Raw genomic sequence first — 22,070 nt, forward strand, 5'->3', positions numbered from 1 at the left:
CATATGCATATATATACATATATATACATGTATATATACATATAAATCAATATATATATATATACATACATATACCTACATATATATACATGTATAAATACATATATATACATATATATACACATATATATACATGCATATATACATATATATATACATGCATATATACATATATATATACATGAATATATATATATATACATGCATATATATATATACATATATATATGCATATATATATACATATATACATGCATATATACATATATACATACATGGATATGTACATATATATATACATGAATATATACATATATATACATGCATATATACATATATATATACATGCATATATACATATATATACATGCATATATACATATATGTACATGTATATATACATGCATATATACATAAATATATACATGCATATATACATATATATATACATGCATATATACATATATATATACATGCATATATACCTATATATACATATATATATATATATACTTTCATATATACATATATATCCATATATATTTATATATATATATATACCTGCATATATACATATATATCCATATATATATATACTTGCATATATACATATATATCCATATATATATACTTGCATATATACATATATATCCATATATATATACTTGCATATATACATATATATCTATATATATATACTTGCATATATACATATATATCCATATATATATATATACTTGCATATATACATATATATTCATATATATATACTTGCATATATACATATATATCCATATATATATACTTGCATATATACATATATATCCATATATATATATACTTGCATATATACATATATATCCATATATACTTGCATATATACATATATATCCATATATACTTGCATATATACATATATATCCATATATACTTGCATATATACATATATATCCATATATATATACTTGCATATATACATATATATCCATATATATATATATACATGCATATATACATATATATCCATATATATATGCATGCATATATACATATATATCCATATATATATACATGCATATATACATATATATCCATATATATATATATATACATGCATATATACATATATATCCATATATATATACATGCATATATACATATATATCCATATATATATACATGCATATATACATATATATCCATATATATATACATGCATATATACATATATATCCATATATATATATACATGCATATATACATATATATCCATATATATATATACATGCATATATACATATATATCCATATATATATATATATACATGCATATATACATATATATCCATATATATATATACATGCATATATACATATATACATGCATATATACATATATATCCATATATATATACATGCATATATACATATATACATGCATATATACATATATATCCATATATATATACATGCATATATACATATATATCCATATATATATATACATGATAATATACATATATATCCATATATATATATACATGCATATATACATATATATCCATATATATATATACATGCATATATACATATATATCCATATATATATATACATGCATATATACATATATATCCATATATATATATACATGCATATATACATATATATCCATATATATATACATGCATATATACATATATATCCATATATATATATATACATGCATATATACATATATATCCATATATATATATATACATGGATATATACATATATATATACATGCATATATACATATATATCCATATATATATATACATGCATATATACATATATATCCATATATATATACATGCATATATACATATATATACATATATATATACATGCATATATACATATATATCCATATATATATACATGCATATATACATATATATCCATATATATATATATATACATATATATCCATATATATATATACATGCATATATACATATATACACACATATACATGCATATATACATATATACATATATATATATACATGCATATATGCATATATATACACGCATATATACATATATATATACATGCATATATGCATATATATACACGCATATATACATATATATATACATGCATATATGCATATATATACACGCATGTATACATATATATATATACATGCATATATACATATATATACATGCATATTTACACATTTATATACATGCGTATTTACACGTATATACATGCATATTTACACATATATATATACATGCATATTTACACATATATATATACATGCATATTTATACATATATATACATGCATATTTATACATATATATATGCATGCATATTTATACATATATATATACATGCATATTTATACATATATATATATACATGCATATTTATACATATATATATACATGCATATTTATACATATATATACATGCATATTTATACATATATATACATGCATATTTATACATATATATATATACGTGCATATTTATACATATATATATACATGCATATATATACATACGTATCTATATACATATATATGTACATACATATCTATATACACATATATATACATACATATCTATATACACATATATATATACATACATATCTATATACACATATATATATACATACATATCTATATACACATATATATATACATACATATCTATATACACATATATATATATATATACATACATATCTATATACACATATATATACATACATACATATCTTTATACATATATATACACATATATATACATTTATATATACATATATTTATACATATATACATATAAACATATACATATATATACATATACATATATATGATGATTGCAACGTCTTGTCAGACGAGTGCCACTCCCTCAGACATTTAAAATCCATGAGCCCAAATGTCTGAGGGAGTATCTATACAAAGATGATGTTACAGAGTCTTAGCTTTGTACGACAGGTAAGTCTCTCTCTTGGTTCAAAATGTTCAGATCCAGCAACAAGCAAGAGCAAGATAGCCAGCAACAAATTAAACTGCAGACCATACATATATATATACATACATATGTATACATACATATTTATATACATATACATATGTATACAGATATATTCGTATACATATATATTCATATATATACATAAATATTCATATATCTATAATATAAAGCTGAACATGTGTGTGTGTGTGTCCGTGTATGTGGGTTTGTGTGTGTGTGATCACGAATAAGCTGCTATATATGTGACTGTTTTTAAAAAAACTGATTATATATAATGATAGATGTATCGAGGATCAGGAATGGGTATGTTTGATCTGGCACATGGGTCATAAAAATTGTGGTGTTTGCGTTCGCGCCTGGCCCCAAAGTATGGAAATAAAAATGAAAAAAAAAAAACGTTTACAAGGGTTTTTGATATAGACGTACATAAGAATACTTTGATAAGTATGTTTCAACTTAAATAGGGATGATATAATGAAATTGTGGGGTCTGTGTTCGCGCATGTACTCCATAAAATATGGCACAAACTTTAATAAAGACTTTTCATATCTATTTGCGTAAGTATACTTTGATAATTATGTTTCAGTTTGAAGAAATATGGTATAATAAAATTATGGGGTGTTCGTTCGCGCCTGACCTCCATAGAATGGAAATATGTCACAAAGTTTAAGAAGGTTTTTTTAAAAGGGGTGAGGGTCCACAATAACACCTTAACTTAAATCTTAATTCACGTTAGTTTTTATTTATTTTTTTGAGTTGAATCATATTATGTCGAATAAATTTACCTTATAAATTCACGTTCTTATTAAAGTGAAAGCCAAAAAAAGTCGGAACTTTAGACAATTCTTGACACAAACTTTGCATAACTCTGTTTTTTTCCTTCTCCACTTGCATGTGGCACTCTTTCGAAAATAGATAAATAATAAAAAATAAGAACGTTTCTTGTTATCGTGTCAAAAGAAGGAAAACATCCTGCTCACGTGACCGATGACCAGGTCATTTGATCAGAGACCCATCGACCCGTGCGGGTTGCTAGGTAATGGAGAATAAAGTAAAGAAAGGGCGAAGAAATATACAGAGAAGAGAGCAGGGAGAGAAAGAGAGAGGAAAAAAAGAGAAGAGGCCTTTTCGGTAGGGCACTCACCGCCTGGCCATTGTGCCAAGCGGATGCTAGAAAGAATTCCCATATATATTATTAATACAGCTAGATAAACCAGCAGCAGAAAGCTGAGGAAAATTTTAAAGAACATGATAAACAGCTCCAGTTACAATTTCAAAATAGGCAACAAGCGTTGGAGGAGAGAATGTTACTTCAACAATAGAGACAAGAAGAGTTATTGTTAAAAATATTCGATAGAACGGGACTACAGTTTTGCTTTTTCCCAAAGTACAATATGGAATGCTATAGAAACGTTCAACTACCAACCGGAGTTGGATGGAACGTTTGGCACTTTTTATCGGAAATACGAGGACCTATTCACCCTGGATTGTCAAGAGTGGAGCAACGCTAAGAAAGTTCGCCTACTTTTGAGGAAATTAGGGACCACAGAACATAGTAAGTTTGTGGATTATATTTTCCTCAGGAAGACGAATGAATTGGAATTTTCGGAAGTGGTCAAACTTTTATCTGAACTGTTCGGCCCGAATTCTACGCTCCTTGAACCTGCAAAAAAGCGACGACGATGATTACCTAACCTTTGCGTCCGTGGTAAATAAACACTGCAATGATTTCCGTCTATCTGACTTATCGGAATATGACTTAAAGTGTTTAATTTTTTGCAGGTTTAGTCTCATCACCCTAACCGATTAAAAAGCTTGCCCTATCTCTGAATACCCTTAATGGAAAATTTCAAATGTTTAGACCAGAAATTGTCCGAGTAATTTGGTAGCTCTACCAAATTACTCAGACAATTTCTAGCACACACTTAGCCCAACGATCTTTGCACTGCTAGAAACACCTCTGGAAGTCTTCTTTTAGAATGGTGTTCATCTCTGCCGTCACGTTCCACATTATCTCTTCTCTACTCTTAAAATGGCATCCTTTCAGTGGCATCTTCAATTTTGGAAACAACCAAAAGTCGTTATAACTAGAGATGAATCATGGATGTTGTCGTAATGGAAGCATCCTGAATCTCCAAGGCCAAAAACCACGACAGGAGCGAAGCAAAATCAAGGCGATGCTGACTGTCTTTTTGATATCCGTAGAATTGTGCATCATAAATACACACCGGAAGGACAAACAGTTATAAAGGAGTACTATCAAGATGTTCTCCAGCGTCTCTGTGACGCAGTTCGCCACAAAAGACCAGACATGTGGACTGCAAAAATTTGGCAACTGCACAACGACAACGCCCCCACACATCCATCCCATTTGATTCAGCATTTCTTTGCCAAACATGGAATTCCAGTTGTTCACCAACCTCCCTACTCTCCAGACATGGCTCCTTGCTATTCTGGTTCCAAAATTGAAGATACCACTAAAAGTATCCCGTTTTGAGAGTAGAGAAAAGATAATGCGGAATGTGACGGTGTAGATGAACACCATTCCAAAAGAAGACTTCCAGAGGTGTTTCTAGCAGTGGAATGATCAGCGCAAGCACAAGGGCCTAATTTGAAGAGAATTAGGGTCCAAACCCCATCAGGTATGTGAAATATTTTTTCTAGCTTAAGGTCAGATACTTTTAAGACAGGCCTCGTATATATATACATATATATATATATATATGTATATATACGAGGCCTGTCTTAAAATATATATATATACATATATATACATACATATTAACATACATATACATACATATATACATATACACACATATGTATACATACATATGCACACATATACACACACGCGCTCATACACACACACATACTTATATTTACATATACACATATATACAGATAGATACACTTATACTACTATAAATTTGGGTTTATTTGTGTATTGATATCTATATTAAATACTCTTTTTTCTATTTATTTAAAACTAATAGCACCTGGTGTCATCCGGTGGAAGCCTGCTCCCACTTACAAAAAAGTATGGGGTGAATACATGCAGGTACTGGTTGAATTATAGAAAAGCAATTAAGGGAATGCGTAAAGCAGTATGATTTAATAAAAGTATGACAAATGGTCCATTCGCATAATAATAGAAAGTAAAAACAGAAGTTTTAGATGTTAGGGATTCTCACTGTATACGGACTGTTTAGCATCATCAACGTCAGTGGTAGCAGTCCTTGCTGTTTCTGTTTGTTGTTCAAATCTTCCCCTTCTTTACAACTCTCCCACCAATAATATTCAAGTAAAATCCATTTTTATGCCGTCTGTTTCTAATGTGGAAAACAAAATAGTTACGACTTTTTTCACTTTACTTCTTTGAGTATTGTCATGTTAAGAACGGTGTTTAGAATAGACATCCCAAACTTTCCGTTTTAAGAATGGCTTTCGGAATAGACACTACCAACCTCCCTATCTTAAGAACGGCATTCAGAATAGACACCCCAACATCCCCATGTAAAGAACGGCTTTCAGAGTAGACACTCCCCACGTTTTATTTGAGGGGGGGGGAGAATAATTCCCAAGATTTAACTGTGATAATCGTTGTCAGCATACTCACCTGCAAAAATGATTAAAATAGTTGGCAGTGTCGGTAGGAGAGAAGTTGAAAAAAATGGAAAATATCTAAACAGGTAATCTTGCAGAATTTGATCCAGATTCTTGGGATATCCCGTCAATCATGGATTAGGCATGACCGGCAATCATCGGATTAAGCCAAGCGTAACAACAGACGCAGACTAAATTCAAAACAAACAAACCGGAAAAAATAGAAATACATTAAATAAAAACAACAAGAACCTACTGTATAGTGATTGAATACAAATGTTTTGTTTATATATTTTCAATGTTTGTGTTTTGCAAAATTATTTATCACTAATTTTATTTTTCAAGAAAACTTGAATGTTTTATTTTTAACCGTAAATTGTTAGATGTAAGTACAGTTTTTATTTTTTTCAAGATTTTTATCATTAACTTTTTTTTGCTCTACTGAATTTTATTTTTTTCAGCTTTCATAAAACTATGAAAGATGAAAAATTTGTTTACGAAAATCGTAGATTGTTAGGTGAGTGAGCAAACAAGAGAAGATATGTTTGTTTTTTGTCCTTGAAGAGGAAGAGAGAGAGAGAGAGAGAGAGAGAGAGAGAGAGAGAGAGAATTAAGAAAATATACAGCGAGATAATCCAGTAGATCGTGCAGGTATAAATAGAGTATTTGAATGGTACATTTCAATGGAAAGATTGTTATTTCAATGAGTTTATGATCCAGTTACGAAAGGTGAAACCCCATATTTGTCCCAAATGCAGAATAGCTCCAAGTCATGACCGGGAGTGGTAAGAATACTTATTATTTAGAGGGAAAAATAGAAACTACTTCCTCTAAATATGGTTGCAATTTCGATGCTGCTGCTCCTAGGATGTAATATAGAATATTAATATAATGACTAAATATGTCTAAAATGGGGTTTTAAAGTTACAGAAGATAGTGGCTAATAGTCTAGACATAATAAATTTGTATGTGGTATCTGTTGTTAGAAACCTTGATCTAGAGGGGAATTTCTGCAAAGAAAATATTGTATGGGTCATTCCATGTAAAAAATTTAAATCTGCACCCACCGACACCGAATTACTTGAAATTTGGCACAAATATTCCCCTTCATCAGTTAGGAAAATTTGCCAAATTATTTGGTCCTAAACCTTACCGTTTGGATTTTAGGGTGGTGTAAAATTTGCATATTTTGCTTCTAAATTTATGCTGTGAAACGTCACAGAATTTCAGTGTTTTATAAAATTAAAAAAAAAATACTTCCACATATTCAATGTTTCTGAAATTTGGTAGGAAGGGTATTTAGGGACTGTAGAATCCAAATATTTAATTATTTTAACCCCATACCTGGTAGAAAAAACATTTTGCTCACCTAAAAGCATGTCCCCCAAATCATAATTTTTTTTACCTATGTAGCTTACGGTCAGTCTAGAGAAAATATGTTCTCTTCAATTTTCATAATATTTTTTTGTATAGCATCTACTATGACTGTTTAAGTTCTCCAAAAAATTTGTGAGTGTTTCTAGCCTACTTTAGAAGATATTGTCCTGTGAAATTTATCTTTTTTTTTTCAATGTACATGCGGTAATTCAGTGAAAGATTGATAAAGACAATCATCCTAATGCTCCCAAACTCCTCAAATGTTCATATTGTGCTAAGTAATTTCTTAAACTATTCAATAAGATAGTCTTTGTTGATATAAAAAGAAAATAATTTAAATATAGTTTGCAGATATTGCATTTTGTATGGTATGGATAGATTGTCTTTAACAAGTGATAAACATTGACTCATACATTAGGATCAGCATTTTATAGTTTTTGTAGATGACATTAAACATTAATTTAAAAGAAATTATTTTTGATTGAATTTAAAAAAAAAAAATTATTTCATTATTTTCATGAAACAACAATTTGATTTTTTTTGCTGTTGTTTTAAATGCATGTGAATTTTTAAAACTTTATTTGTAATTGGCACTAAACATATATTTTTTTATCCATAAGAAATGCTTTCATCACTTTAAAAATTCTTTATATTTTTTTACAAGTTTTCAAAAAGTTATTTTCATTAATTTAAAACTTTTTTTTTCATTTAGAAGTGATGATAATATACAAATTTTAAACTATGTTGTGCACCAAATTTTGTTGTGTACATAGATTAAATTGTTTTGTATACAATTTTTTGCACAGATAATTTATCCACTTTGACAAATGATAAACTCTACCATTTAGTATTGTAGGGACATCAATAGTGCACAAAATATTTGCTAATGGCGCAAAGCATATATCCTTAAAATCCTCTTTCCAATAAAATGAATGTAATGGAAGAGCTGGATGCATGAACTTAATCAGCAAGTCCTTATTTTCCATATTAATTTCTAGGACCATGCCAGTCCAAACGTTACTGTCATACCTGCAACAATCATATTCTGAAACAACAACCCCAATAAAGAAGTCACATATCAATTCATAGTTTTCATCTCCACAACATTGTTTCATGGCTATTTTATCTCTGTTGAATGGAATAAATTGATGAAAACTTCTTGTCCCTGGAACTGTGAATACATTTTCACATCTAATAGTGAGACTTCTTGCTTCCTCAACTTCACCCTTTTTAATCAAAGTGAATTTGATTCCTTCAATTGTAGATTTGCAGTATTCAAACAGTTTCTTTTGAAAGGATTTGTTTGGAATTTGGTCTTCGTAGACTTTCTTTTGCTACCATCCTTTTCACTGTCCTACCTATGCCATCACATGGTTGTTTACCATGACTAGTTGCAAAGAAGCTCTATTTTTGCATCAAGTCCAAAATCTTTTTGATGGTTGCATAAATTGGCAAAGTTCTTATAATTCTTGTATTGTGCTGCACAACCATCTGTAGAATATTCAATACTTTTCACATTTGGCAAATTAACCTTGATCACCTCGATAATGTTTTTCCATACCATATAAACAAATGTTACATCATGGGAGTTGAAACTCGATATAATACAAAAACATTGACTTTACATTGTGTTTTCAAGCTTAAAATAGAGTACCCCTGGGTGTAAATTACATTGAGAGGTACTCCAATGAAAACTCTGGATCTCATTTTGAACAACAAATTTGTAATTTTCAGCAAAATCCGCAAGCAATAAAACTTTGCGATCACTAATATCTTTTTTTTTTGCTTTAAATATCAGGATTGTGACTTAGCCAAGCAATAAAGTTTTCATTACCAATACATTCTTCAAGGGTGTCAAAGAAATTTTTCCAGCTTCTGTGATGATTTAGGACAATTTGGGCACATATGAATCATACACTGTCTATTACTTTTATTGCAGACAATATATTTCAAGAGATCTTGATATGGTACATTCAGTAGTTCCAGTAATAGTTTGATGTTTTGGTGGATAGTGCATACAGTGTGTGTACCTGTGCTACCAGCAAGGACACACCATTTTGATCTATGACTACAAAATTTTGAAAACCCTAAAGATACTGTCAGGTTCTGTTCCTTGAATGCTCTGAAGAACTCATTTAGGTTGCACAATATGAGTTTCTTCTGCTGATGTAAATTACGTTTAATACTAACATAGTCTTTCCTTCCTGGCATCAATCGAGTGTACTCATCATCTTGATAAAATGCTTGCACTAACTGTGCAATATCAACAGGCAAAGACTTGCATCTTTTTTGTTCATGCACAGCTAAAATACCACTTTCCAAACACAATTTGCAAGCACTACGTACAATGTGTTCTGAAACACCAAATACATTCATGAATTTTTGTGTGATCAATTGGTAGGGGCAAGTGTCAAGACTTGTATTTTCATTTTAGTGGATTCCACAGTCTTCACTTTTGCTGCAAAAACCTCTATCATTTTATCAAAGCACTTAGCTTTATCTAAAATCTCATTTTTTTTTAATTTTAAAGGTTCATCACATAACAGCTCAGTCAATGTTTAATGACCTACTGATTGCAGAACAAAGTTTTCTCTAACCTAAACGAGCCTTTCCAGAGTCATGAAGCCCTTTTGTTTTCATTGGGGAAATTCCAATAGCAGAGAAACATTCACTGATGTATATCGTGTTTCTGTTGAAGTACTTGCATCAAGCTCTTGCATTTCCTCATCCGATACACACCTTTGTTTTTCATCAAGAAGTTTGCTGATTGGTATTCGGCAATTAGAACAGAGTTTCTTGCCTGGGATAAGCCTTTGTTTTATATGCCAACTTCAAAGAAATTGCTTTCAAACTGCCTTTAATCTGTTTCTTATGATTTTTAAACGGATTGCAACAACTCTTTTCAAGCCACTCATACTTAGTTAACAAGGTCTACTTGTGATGGTCAGAAATAGTCTGTATTTTATCCTCATCAAGTCCTGCCCTGCCCTATAGGCAATAATATTTACATCCATTGCATCCAAATGATCCACTGAAATTAATCCAACCTGTTTATCATGGAATAAATTAGTAATTGTTTCAACTGTTAGCTCAGTACAAATAGAACAATTCATCTGGGAAAAAAAAAAAAAAAAAAAAAAAAAAACTACTTCAATTATTCTCTGCGCTAGTATAAAAAAAATCCAAGTAGGAAAATGTCACCTTTCTCTTTGGATACTGTAAGAAAAATGACTAATAAATATTTTAGGTGCCAGAGGCAAGTTCCAGTGTGGGTCAAAGGAGGGTCATTCAGTTCACGGTTGGCCGAATTCTAAATTTATTACAATTATTACCTATCAGATATCTTATGTTTAAACAATGTTTAATGCCATCTACAAAAACTCTATAAAATGTTGATCCTAATGTATGAGTCAATGTTTATCACTTGTTGAAGACAATCTATCCATACCATACAAAATGCAATATCTGCAAACTATATTTAAATTATTTTCTTTTTATATCAACAAAGACTATCTTATTAAATAGTTTAAGAAATTACTTAGCACAATATGAACATTTGAGGAGTTTGCAAGCATTAGGATGATTGTCTTTATCAATCTTTCACTGAATTACCGCATGTACATTGAAAAAAAAAAAAAAGATAAATTTCACAGGACAATGTCTTCTAAAGTAGGCTAGAAACACTCACAATTTTTTTGGAGAACTTAAACAGTCATAGTAGATGCTATACAAAAAAATATTATGAAAATTGAAGAGAACATATTTTCTCTAGACTGACCGTAAGCTACATAGGTAAAAAAAATTTATGACTTGGGGGACATGCTTTTGGGTGGGAAAATTTTTTTTTTACCAGGTATGGGGTTAAAATAATTAAATATTTGGATTCTACAGTCCCTAAATACCCTTCCTACCAAATTTCAGAAATATTGAATATGTGGAAGTATTTTTTTTTTAAATTTTATAAAATACTGAAATTCTGTGATGTTTCGCAGCATAAATTTAGAAGCAAAATATGCAAATTTTACAACCCCTAAAATTCGAACGGTAAGGTTTAGGACCAAATAATTTGGCAAATTTTCCTAACTCATGAAGGGGAATATTTGTGCTAAATTTCAAGTAATTCGGTGCCGGTGGATGTAATGGCCTGGTGAATTGACATGGAATGGCCCATATATGAGATGAGAAGAAAATACAATTCTTTTATATATGAGTCATAGAATTGCATTTATCTGCAACAGATCTAGCTAATTTGCATATTCTTTTTAACATTCATTTTAATTAGTTTTTCGGTTTTCTTATGAGATGATCATCTTTAGTTAACTATTATGTGTAATTATATTCATACAGATATTCTACATGATTTATACTTACGTAATATTTGTGTAAAAGGGATATAGTAAACTCAAACCTCTTTCTATATATATTTATGTATGTGTATATATATATTTGTTTAAAATTTTTTCCTACTACCAAACTCCTCTGTCAATTTTTGATCTATAGATATGAAACTTTATATATGAAACTTAATATATATATAAGTTCCATGTGGGTTCGAATGGTATTCGAACCCACATGGAACTTTTAATTTAGCTTTTAGGCAAGGAAAATTGGTACGAAGTGGGAAAATTAAATAAAATTGAATTTGTTAGGTGATGGTCGAACAAGAGCATTACAAATATGCATGCATAACGTAATAGCTATTGGTTCATATTTTAATTTTGAGTCTTGCAGAAAACATATATTTATAGCTCAAGCATTAACGTGAAAAGAAAAAGTAAATTATAAGATATACGTTTTGGTTTTGATTCTCGGTGGTGGCGCACAAGTCTTTTTTTTTTAGCTATTAAAATCATTACCATATATTGGGCCAAATATAATCTATCATATAAATCTCACCTGTATGTATGTATGTATGTTTCTATGTCTGCCTAAAACTTTTGACAGAGGCAACAGATTTTCACGAGATCGGTATCATTTTGACGCTCAACCTTCGGACGACAAATATCGAAACATTGACAAAAACATTAATTCCCAAACTGAGAGGGGTCCCTTTTTTGCCGATATTTTCTAAAATCATCCTCTCTTTTCGATTAACTATTTAAACCGACATCACTTCCAGGAATTCTTTAATCGGAGGGATATTCAACAGCATCTCCAATGCTCCAGTAGGTGTGCTCGGATATGCTGAAGAAGTCATTAAACAAGCAAGTCTTTGTACCTTCTGGAGTTTCTTCCTCAAGTACAGTTTCTCTGTAATTAATAATTTTATAATTTACATAAAAATTAATCATTTTATTATATCATAATTAGGATCATTTAATTCATTTTTATGTAAATTATAAAATTATTAATTCCATCTACTAACTAACTAACTAATGAATTAATTTTATTCAAACAATTTTCACTACAGAAATATATGCAAATAATAGGGGGGAAATAAGTTCAATCCAGCGACTGACACCCTTTCTAACTCAACAATAAACAACAACATATGCAAATAATAAATCAAATATTTATCAATATTCAAATTTTATTTTTAGCTGCAATATTTTAAGTCTAAAAAATTCTTATTTTTTACTTTACTAGAATATCTTGTTCTTTACTTTTCCAGGTTGAATTTCTTGTCCTTTACTTTTCCAGGTTTAATAAAATCTTAAGAATATTACTTTTCATGCGCGCATTTTTCCATATAATGTATATATATATATATATATATATATATATATATATATATATATATATATATAGCAAAAATGGTAATTATATGTTGTTTGGGCGGTTGGGTTTCGATCCTGGCTTGAGGTAGTTGCTTGTCTAGCAGCACTGATGAGCTGTGAAACAGCGAAACAGTACTGTATGTGGATGTTGGTTGTTTTTGTTTTACGGCATATCAACCCTTTTCAGGTTATTTAATGCCGAATCCAGTGATTTTGAAGAACAATTTTTAATAGAGTATATTTGTTTTTTTTAAGTCCTTTTCTATTTAACCCATAGTTGGGACCCTAAAAGGTACTACCACTCTGGGTCAGAGTGGACTGGGGAGCAATGGCAATTAAAGGGGGGCTCCACACTCCCCAAAGCCCGCAAGCTGGGGCCTCACCATCGGATGTAGTTTAAGGTCATATCCAGGACCTGTATGTGGATGACTATATATATATATATATATATATATATATACACATGAATACATATACAGATATACACCGCTGATCAAAGATTTAAGACCACTTAAAAATCTTTAAAAGAAACTTTTTTTAAGGATAGATTTTAAACTCTTCCGACTTAAGGCTACTAATACTACAATCTATGTAAACAAAAAGCTACATTCCAAAGGTTTATTTTTAAAATTTACATTTTTATTAAATTAGGCTTTTTACACATTATCAAAGTTATAAGACCAGAGACAAAAATTCTATTAAATTGTACAAAAAGTGTATGAAAACACTCAACAATCAAACTTAATAATGCCATGGTGACGGCTGATGCAACGTTTACAACTGTCTAAGACTTATTCTTTAGAGGAAATCAAAAAATTTGAATATAGCATACTGTTTACATTTTTTGTCCCTTACTTTTTCACATTTCTATTTTGAAAATAAATAAATAATTGTTATAATTCTTTTTCTATCCTTTGCAAATGATTCTAATTTTAGCATGTTATTATGGATGATAACGACTTTAACATGTTGTCAAAATTTCAGCTTTTCATACTTCTTATTTCTAACAAATACTAGGTTTTAAAATTTTGTCCCTTAGTTTTGGACGCTATCGTATATATGCATTATTGCATACATATATATGTATATATATTATCATTTTACTTATTGCTGCATGTATTATCTATTATTTACTAGCGGGGAGTACCCAACATTTCCTAGGTGGAGGATACTGACTCAAGAACGAAGTGATGTTAAGAATGGCTTCCACGTGGTTAAAATAAAAAAAAAAGATAGAGAGGTGGGTAATTAGTTTTCCTCGCTAACCATTAGGCCAAAGAGGACAGTGAATTCAATGAGTTGGTAATTAACTTAAGAATGATAAGAGTCGCTACGCGTGTGCAGAAATGAACGTTGCTTTTAAACCTGGCTGAGGGCCAGATAAGTTTCCCGCTTTATTAAATGCCGCTTTTAAACCTGACCAGGGTCCAGGTAAGCTTCCTGATTTCTGTCGTTTGCATTAAAATAGCTTCGCCTTATTATACGAAAAAGACAAACAAACACTCGAGCTGACGGCACGGTGGGAATTTTTTTTTAAAATATAGGAAAGAAACAGTGTCCATTTGCGAATCTCAGATATTATGATCTCGGAAGTATAGGAAAACTTCTCAGAATTTAAATGACAATGGAACTCCGATCTGAAAAGCCTTTTGCGGACATACACAAACTCTCGTGCGCGTTTTACCTTTTATATATATATATATATATATACTAGCCAGGAGGGGGGGCGTTGCCCGGGTGTTTGTAGGTGTGTGTGTTTTTGGGTAAATGAAAAGAAAAATCATTGGCCGGGTGTCCCGGGTGTTTGTTTTAAAAAAAAAATAAAGCCTTGACACACAGTTGGAAAATAATAAAGTGTGAAAAAAAACTTGCGACGTTTAACGGCAGGTGCCCGTTTTTGGCGAGTTAATGACGTCAACTTTGAGAATGCACATGCGATGATCGAAAATTGTTGAATATTTATCTTTTGAAAGTCGGGTAAATTAAATAGACAGGCGACCCTGGTTGTTTACTCGTAGATATTATCATTTAGGCGCGATATAAAAAGTTTTAAAAAATTGTGAGGCGACGTTTTCGTGTATGTCCAAGAAAAAAAGCGGTTCTCGGAAAAAAAGCTTTTCTTGGACATACACGAAAACGCACACACACACACTTTCACTTTTATATTTATAGACGAGCGGGGGTATCCGGCGTTGCCCAGGTGTTATCAGGTGTGTGTGCTCTTAAATCAAAAAGAAACACGGGGGATGGGGGGGGGTAAAAAAAAAGTTTTAGTAATTAGTTAGAATCGAACCCGAAGCTCTGAGGCGAAGTTGGAAAATAAAATGTGAAAAAAACATGACACGTTAACCGCTCGGCCAGCAAGACTGGCTTACTGAAAGAAGTTTGAATTCATTTAATTAAGAAGAGAATTGACAGGTGCCCGTACTAAATGACGTCAAGTGGAAATCGTGGAGTTAAAATTTTGTGCGAGCGTTACAACGACGACGACGACGACGTAAGCAAAAGCTATTCAGCAGTTAACATTTTATGCGGGACAGTTTTTAATGAGGTCAATAACCCGGTTTATTTGTTTTACCTAACTTTGGGGAAAAACAACTTCCCCGTTTATTAGGGAAGTGGCTCGTCTTGAAATGAAAGCAACCGTTTGATATGACGACGGTAAGCCGACATTGACCAAACGTTACATCGCTTTCTAGAGACCACTGGCCGTGGGCCAGGGATTCAATTCGAGTTTCGCTTTTTTTATACCGGCTTTTACAAGGAATGCTACACATTCGCCAAGTGATGTTACACCAATTAACAACATGAAGCTAGATACTCCACCAGACCAGATGAATTCTTGTCCTGGAATCCAGTAAGACTACAAGAAATCTATGCTATAAACTATTTAAATGAATCAAAAAATTACCTTGGATTTATTTTATGTAATGTACATTTTGTTGCAATTTAAAAACATCTAGCAATTAATGATATAGATGTAACATTTTCAATGATTTTTTTTTAAAGTGCAACAGAATGTACATTACATAAAATAAATCCAAGGTAATTTTTGGATTCAATTTAAATTAAATTTTTGTACGTTACTTTGTAAAATTTATAAAAGTGCACTTTGAAGATAAATAAATTTCAAATTGAATTTTGTACCTTTATTTTTAAAGCGTATAGTAAAACATTTTCATGCCTTGGATGAAATACTTTTCTAACTTGTATATCCATGTGTTTCTGTCTGAAAATATTTAATAGATAAACTCTTAACTGTTCACATAACACTGAAATTAACAGGAAATAGTATTCAGACATCAAGGCTGGTTTATTACGAGTAAAATTTTTGTTTGGATGGATGAAAAACGTGTATAATAATGCAAATGTTTATTTTAACTTGCCGTCATATTTCTATTACTTTTGTGAATGCGCAGATTCATTCATAGTTGAGGTGGTTGTATTTTAAATATTTCTTTTGTTAACGGTAAGAAGCGCGGTTGGAGTGCTAAATGTTTTGGTTTCGATTCTTGCGGATGGCACCCAAGTCATTATTTAAAAAAACAAACAAACAAAAACGGGATGACGAGTGTGGACCCTGCGCAAACATTGGTCTATTTAGCCATGAAAAACTTTCAGGCCAAAAAGAAATGTTAAAAAGCCAAAGAAAATGCCAAATTGATTATAAACTCCAAATTGTTACACGTACTGAATAACAAAACGTAGAGTATTTTCCATCCATTTGATACGGGTTCGATACACAATTTTTATAAATTCTTATAAAGTTAACTTAGTGTCACAATACTTTATGAGAGTCATCTCCTGATGACAAACATACATTGCATCGTAGATGCAAGTATTTTTCGTTCTTTGAGGAAATTATGAGAACAATCAAAGCCCTTTGTGCACTCAAATAGTTGCGTAAGCATTTTTTTTTTTTTTTTTTTTTTGCAAAAAAGGAAAGAAACAGTGTGCATTTGCGAATCTCAGATATGATATTAAAAGTATAGGAAAACTTATAAATGTACAAAAATATTTAGTGGATAAAATAAAAATGAATTAAAATAAAAATTTAAAATAAAATAAAAATGAATTTAAAATGAATTGAAATAAAAATTTAAAATAAAATAAAAACAAAATAAAAGTATGAATGAAATTTACTCAAAGAAAAAAGTCAAAACAGAAAACACGCTCGATTAATTTGGAGTTTAAAATCAATTTGGCACTTTCTTTGGCTTAAAAAAAATTTTTTATGGCTAAATAGACCAGGGTCCACACTCGTTATCAAGTACAAAAAAAAACCGTTTGAAATCAGTACTAGTTGGCTCTGTAATAATAAATACGAGATCTAAAATTATTTAAGCGTATTTTACGACCGGGTAAGCCTCCGTCCCCCAGTAATAAATTTAAACTCTGCTTACTTCCTATATCAGCCACATAAATTATTTAGAATGGAATAGTTGTTTTTGTTTTTTTGGCATTACTCCAAATTTGTTTTTAAGTGAACTATATTTTAGTAAGAAAAATAACATTAAAATGAAAACTCGACAGGAAAAATATAGTCATCATCTTTATAAACAATTAGGTATTATTATACAAACACCGTGACAGCGAATTAGTAAAATCTTTTACGTTTTTCTAGTTAAAAGATAGAGAAGCATTTTTTCTTTTCTTTTTTTTTCTTTGTATGGGAGTGTTTGGGTATTTTAGGATAAAAAACATTTTACAATTTTATGGTTAAAAAGTTAAAAACAAAAACAAACAAAAAAACAGTAACGATAACGGTTCCCTAGAAAATATGAAGTTCCTATTTACAATGCCTCCCCACGGGACAGAGTTAGACACCAATGATTGTTTTTCCAATCGAATTTTCATTTCTGCGTTGAACGTGTATGATGGAGCTTGTTTTCTTTTTACATTTTAAGTAAAACCAATTTATTTGGGGAATAATGCTGAAACTCATTTTATTCGAAATAATTTGAAATTACATATGGACGAAGCAAAATTCCAACACACTAAAAATATTTGTCTCTTGTGGTCAAGAAGTAACATTTTTCTATTTTGTGATATTCTATTATTTGTGGTTCCAAGAAAATAGGGTCAATTAAGATGTTTACTGTTTGCCACGCTCTTGCTTGAAATTCTTAAAATGTAAAGTGTATTTTTCATGACGGGGCAGGGAGAAAACATAAAGGAATTCTTCAAAAGAAACAATGTAAAATTTAAATATTTTACATTTTTTTCCTTTTAAAGAATTTCATGAAAAATCAGCTCTAAGACATTTGAACAATTACTATGACAAATGTGCAGAAGACAACAACAAAAAAATAGTGTAAATTCTTAAGAAAAAGAAATCCAATAATTATGCAACAAAAATCATACAAATTAAATGATTTTATTGTTCTGTTTTAGTCTAATGGAAACGGGGTGAAAATAGTTAAAAAAAAAAAGTGAAATAGAATATCATGAGAATAGAAGGTGGATTTCTTCATGGAAAAATAACAAAAATCCATTTACACCAGTCGTGTCTATTAGTTACTAGTGTTAACTAAAAAAGTTTTAGTTTTTGCAAAATATAGTTTCGAGATATTAAGACAAATTACTTCCAAGATAGAAAAACTGAAATTAACAGTAAGTTTTGTCCTCTCCAAAATGTCTATTAAGAAAAGATCGTTGTATAGTTACCACTCCCCCTCCCCTTTTAGCTGCGGCCCGTTTCTAATAAAGAAGGCGGCCAAAATGGGGTTGCTTATTACCACATTTGTTTCTTGAAAACTTTTAATCAATAAAGCAATTTCACTTATAAAATGACCAGTTAATATAATATTAACAAATCATAATCTATCAAGGAGCCATGACATATTTCCAGGGGCCACCAGCTCAAATTTGAAAGGGTGCACAAAAAATTTAGAACACACAAAATATAGATATGGAATAAAGATTTATATAAAAGAATTATTGGGTTTTTATTACTGTACACATAGATTCGAAAAAGTTGTCAAAAAAAACAAAAACAAATATATAACAAATAAATGTTATCAAAGGCAAGATAAGTTACTTTTCTACCTAACTGGATATGTTTTTAGTGTTTTCATTTAATGTAACATGTTTATTCGGCTTAAAAAACATACAGTGTTTACCAATCTATTGGAACATTTAAAATGGCGCACGCACGACTCTCTTTGGCACGGTAAGTTTGGGAAAAGGAATTAAAAATTAAAAAAACTATACAAAATACTGTTAGAAACCCACCGAATATCTATCAGCCTATATCACGAGCGAGTTTCTAACACTATTTTGTCTATTTTGTTTCTAACACTATTTTGATAGATTTTTTTTATTTTTAACTCCTTTTCCCAAACTTACCGTGTTAAAGAGAGTCGGGCGCCATTTTTAATTTTCCAAGACATCGGTAAACACTATGTTTTTCGAGCTGAATAAACATGTTACATTAAATAAAAACACTAAAAACATATCCAGTTTGGTAGAAAAGTAACTTATCTTGCCTTTGATAACATTTATTTGTAATATATTTGTTTTTTTGACAACTTTTTCGAATCTATGCGTACAGTAATACAACCCCACATTTTTTTTTTTTTTGTTGTTGTATTTTATGGATACTCCCTGATTTTGCCACCAAAAAAATAGGAACTTTCCTTCTTCAACTTTCAAGCGATTTCATACAGGATAGTTCTGCTTGTACCTAGATTCTATTTTGCCAATAAACACAAAGATAATATTTAGTTTCCTTTGAATTGCAACAGCAGTTGTTTTGTTGCTAAACGACGACTTTCCTAGATGAGAAACAGAGGAGGTAAGAAGTTGGCATGAAAGGTTGGGGGGGGGTATGCAAAAGAAACTCGCATTGGCTTGAAGGGGGAGCCACGACAAAGATTGAGAAACTGTTGTAAAAGTAATGAGAAAAAGGATGAAGATCTCTTTTGTTTCGATTTTAACTCCCTCACCGCCTCCAATCGGTTTCTTCTCCGAGAGAGGATGTAGAAAAATGTATATGAAAACAAGGAACTCGCATCGGCATTTACCTTATTCAGGCATCTTGCGCCATCCAAGGAAAGCAAACGAGATTTTCAGCTGAAAAAATTCGTTCCAGGATTGAGTTAAGGGTAAAATTATACTTACATTCGCTTGCGATTTAGGTTCCGAGTTGTTGAAAAAGATGTTATGTAAGCCAGTTTTTCATTTATATATTCCAACATGTCCATGTGAGAATTATATGTTGCCTAGTTTGAAGTTGTTTAGAAGTGAGTCTCATGGCACCTTAACTTCTAGCAGAGTTACACATGAAGAAAAGAGACTCTGTTTTTGGCAGGAGGTAAGCAGAGTGGGGGTGGGCAATGTAGGCACCGAAAAGAAGAAAAGGAGACAAGGGAATTCAAATAGCAGGCTGGAAGAAAAGGAAAAGCAAAAGCAAAAAGAGACATCATCGCGTCGAAGTGAGAATCGTAGTTGAAAGAGAGAGAGAGAGAGGGGGGATATTTAAAAAATAAAAAAGCGCTCAAAAGTTGGAGAAAGAAAGAGAACGAAAAGAGAGTGAGCGGTAAAAACGAATAGTGTGTGTGGTAGGGGAGTTTAAAATTGTAACAGATGGGAAAAACCGCAGATAAGCGATTTAATACGGGGAGGAATTGAAGAGGGCGATGTGTGCGATTATGAAGGTGAGGATAAAGCGGGGGGAGGTCGAAAAAGAGAAAAAAGGTGAGGATAGCATTTAAAAGACTATACTCTCGACTGAAAAGAAAGAAGTGCAGGTGAAAATCGGTGTTAGGCACAACACATGTCAACCTATAAAAAATAAAATTATCTTGCATGAGAGAGGGGGAGGAACCATAAGCAGTGCTGCCGATTGAGATTTCAAAAACCCGCTAGACCGAAAAAAAAAAAAAAAAGAAGAAAAATCCCCAAAACACTAGATTTTAACTTCAAACCCTTTTTTATGAATATTCACAATAATCCGTGTTTATGTATATAATGAATTGAAGCAGCTAGCTCCAAAAACGCTCTCAAATTTTATCGCCTAATGTCTATTTTTTGCAAGAAGGCATTTTGTTTTGTAAGAAACAAATGATAAAATCATTGTATGATTTGTTTCTTACAAATTAATTAAATACTTATTAAATTCAAACAGTATTCAGCCAAGATGAAATTAAAATATATTACAAATTAAACATATATGTGCATATATAAGTGCAGAATATGCCGATAAAATTCTCTACAAAAATCAGCAAACAAATTAATATTTGCAAAACAAGGTGGATTGATGTTAGAATCGTTCTGACGAGGGTGAGGTGTAGGTAAAACTGGCACAAGTGAATAAATATAAAAGTGTA

The 22,070-nt window shown here is 30.7% G+C and overlaps 1 protein-coding gene across 11 annotated transcripts in view; it reads right to left on the reverse strand.

Moving 5' to 3' along the window:
- Nucleotides 1-22,070, reverse strand: part of LOC145248787 (kin of IRRE-like protein 1) — a 2,909,730-nt gene that overhangs the window by 534,896 nt on the left and 2,352,764 nt on the right. For 4 of the 11 annotated variants that reach the window (XR_013863395.1, XM_080110430.1, XM_080110428.1 and 1 more), the window contains exon 1: nt 20,863-21,408. The exons of 5 other annotated variants lie outside the window; for them this stretch is intronic. The gene's annotated coding sequence lies outside the window, so the exon portion shown is untranslated. Of the gene's footprint in view, nt 1-20,862; nt 21,411-22,070 lie in introns of those variants that run through there. 2 more of the 11 variants (XM_080110420.1, XM_080110429.1) reach the window with 2 other exon arrangements.

The sequence above is a fragment of the Euprymna scolopes genome, chromosome 27, assembly GCF_053919585.1.
Source record: "Euprymna scolopes isolate OS-2025 chromosome 27, ASM5391958v1, whole genome shotgun sequence".
Lineage (NCBI taxonomy): Eukaryota > Metazoa > Mollusca > Cephalopoda > Sepiida > Sepiolidae > Euprymna > Euprymna scolopes.